Genomic DNA, 2926 nt, shown 5'->3' with positions numbered 1-2926 from the left:
GCTCTCACTCATAGGCGGGTGTTGAACAATGAGAACACATGGACACAGGGAGGGGAGCACTACACACTGGGGTCTGTTGGGGGGAAATGGGGGAATGGGGGGCGGGGAGGTGAGAAGAGATAGCATGGGGAGAAATACCAGATATAGGTGAAGGGGAGGAAGGCAGCAAATCACACTGCCATGTGTGTACCTATGCAACAATCTTTCATGTTCTTCACATGTACCCCAAAACCTAAAATGCAATAAAAAATAATAAAAATAAGTCATCCCTAAGAACCTGCACAGAGCCGACATCATTTAATACTATGAATGGTTTATGTGCATAAGTGTAGGCTCAGATTTATACATTATAGCCTGTGCCCAATTTCTTAGTTTGGTTCGTTCTAACACTCTTATCGTTATTGCTACATAGCGTGTTATTGTATATTGATGACTCATTATTTCTACAGAGTACTCAAGAATTTGTGAAATATTGTAATACCATGACCATAATTCATTCAACGCTTACTAAAAGTGCTGTGGCCTTTCTCATAGGTCCTCACAACTCCGTAAGTATTGCTAATCCTGTTTTAGTCATATATTCCCCCCAGTAATGCTGCATAACAAGTAACCACAAAAACGTCAGGGTACAGCACAATATACATTTATATGGGGTTCAGCTGATCTGAGCTGGGCTTACCTTTATCTAATATTGCCACCTTGCTGTTGGAAACAGATGCTCAGTGCCACAAAGAAAAATCAGCACTGAGACAAAGGATCTCTCAGCAAGCAATTTTTACTTCTTGCACTGCAGGAAGGGTACCCTCGCTAGCCATCTTGCCACAAGAGTAAAATTAACAAAGGAAAAGCAGACGTATTTATCCCTTACGCATTTGGGATTGTCCTTACTGCTGTGTCTGATCTCCATTGGTTGGAGCTAGACCTCACAATCTAAACAAAAACCAGATTGGCTAATAACTTTTTAAACAGATAAGGGGCATAGGCTGCAAGCTGGGACATGCCTATGAGCACGTCCAGCACAGATATTTGGTTAAAGTACAAGGACATAGAAGGCACTACATGCCTGTAAGCATGTCTAACAGCTACATAGGATAGAGCTTAACAAAGGGTTATTAACACAATTATGATTTATTCTTTAACCAGAAAAGAAACTTTGAAGAGGAACTTTTTACTTCCCACACTTGCTCACACATCTACGGTTAACTGCAGGCTCTCTGATCTGTTTTTTTTTTTTTTTTTTTTTTGAGACGGAGTTTCACTCATGTTACCCAGGCTGGAGTGCAATGGCGCGATCTCGGCTCACCGCAACCTCCGCCTCCTGGGTTCAGGCAATTCTCCTGCCTCAGCCTCCTGAGTAGATGGGATTACAGGCACGCGCCACCATGCCCAGCTAATTTTTTGTATTTTTAGTAGAGACGGGGTTTCACCATGTTGACCAGGATGGTCTCGATCTCTTGACCTCGTGATCCACCCGCCTCGGCCTCCCAACGTGCTGGGATTACAGGCTTGAGCCACCGCGCCCGGCCTCTGATCTTGATTGAATCACTCACATGTCTAGCGGTTGGTTAGCTGTTGGCTGTTCTAGGATGGCCCTAGCTTGTGTCATGACTAGAGCAACTTGGCTCCACAACACTGACCTCTCATCCTCTAGCACGCTAGCCTGGGAATTTTCCCATGACAATTGCAGAGGAATTAGAAATGTACAAGCACTTTTTCAGGCTTCTGTCTGCACCGCCTCTGCTGATATCCCATTGGCCAAGGCAAGTCACAAATCCAACACAAATTCAAAGGATGGGGAAATTGACTCCACCTCTTTTACGAGAGAAACTGCAAAGGCTCTGGAGATAGGAGAGGTGTTATGGGTTGAATTGTGTCCGTCTCAAAATTCATAGGTTGACGTCCTAACCCAGACTCTCAGAATGTGAAAGTATTTGGAGATAAGGTTTTTACCAAAGTAACCAAATTAAAATAAGGTTATTAGAGTGGTCCCCTAATCCAGTGTGCCTGGTGCCCATATAAGAAAAAGAAATCTGAGGCCGGGCATGGTGGCTCACACCTGTAATCCCAGCATTTTGGGAGGCAGAGGCGAGTGGATCACCTGAGGTCAGGAGTTTGAGAGCAGCCTGGCCAACGTGGTGAATCCCCGTCTACACTAAAAATGCAAAATTAGCCAGGTGTGAAGCCACACACCTGTAATCCCAGCTACTTGAGAGGCTGAGACAGGAGAATCACTTGAACCCAGGAGGTAAAGGCTGCAGTGAGCTGAGATCCAAACCACTGCATTCCAGCCTGTGTAAGACAGAGCAAGACTCCATCTCAAAAAAAAAAAAAAAAGCAAAGAAATTTGGACACAGACACGCATAGAAGGAAAATGATATGAAAACACAGGGCAAAAATGACCATTTGAAGCCAAGGAGAAAGGCCTGAAACACATTCTTCCTGTAGGGCCCCCAGAAGGAGCCAACCCTGCTGATACCTTGATTTCCTATTTCCAGCCTCCAGAATACTAAGATAATAAATGTCTGTTGTTCAAACCACCAGGTCTATGGTACTTTGTTATGTCAGCCCTGGCAAACTAATACAAAGGGTAAAGAATTAAGGCATTAATACATTAATGCAATCAGTTCTCTCTTTCTTCTTTTTATTTATTTATTTTTTTTGAGATGGAGTTTTGCTCTTGTTGCCCAGGCTGGAGTGCAGTGGCATGACCTTGGCTCACTACAACCTCCGCCTCCCAGGTTCAAGAGATTCTCCTGCCTCAGCCTTGCGAGTAGCTGGGATTACAGGCATGTACCACCATGCCCAGCTAATTTTGTATTTTTAGTAGAGATGGGGTTTCGCCATGTTGGACAGGCTGGTTTCGAACTCCTGACCTCAAGTGATCCACCTGCCTCGGCCTTCCAAAGTGCTGGGATTACAGGCGTGA

At 44.6% G+C, this 2926-nt stretch overlaps 1 long non-coding RNA gene across 1 annotated transcript in view; it reads right to left on the bottom strand.

Annotated features, from left to right (window-relative positions):
- Window positions 1-861: 861 nt before the first annotated feature.
- Window positions 862-2926, bottom strand: part of LOC116525424 — a 17191-nt gene continuing 15126 nt past the window's right edge. Inside the window, exon 3 of the long non-coding RNA XR_004257684.1 lies at window positions 862-957. This is a non-coding gene — a long non-coding RNA (uncharacterized LOC116525424). The remainder of the gene's footprint in view (window positions 958-2926) is intronic.

Source organism: Sapajus apella, unplaced genomic scaffold (assembly GCF_009761245.1).
Source record: "Sapajus apella isolate SASKATOON/1434 unplaced genomic scaffold, GSC_monkey_1.0 scaffold2, whole genome shotgun sequence".
In the NCBI taxonomy this organism is placed as follows: Eukaryota; Metazoa; Chordata; class Mammalia; order Primates; family Cebidae; genus Sapajus; species Sapajus apella.
The sequence above is the reverse complement of the archived record's forward strand: the minus strand, read 5'-3'. Positions and strand labels throughout refer to the sequence as shown.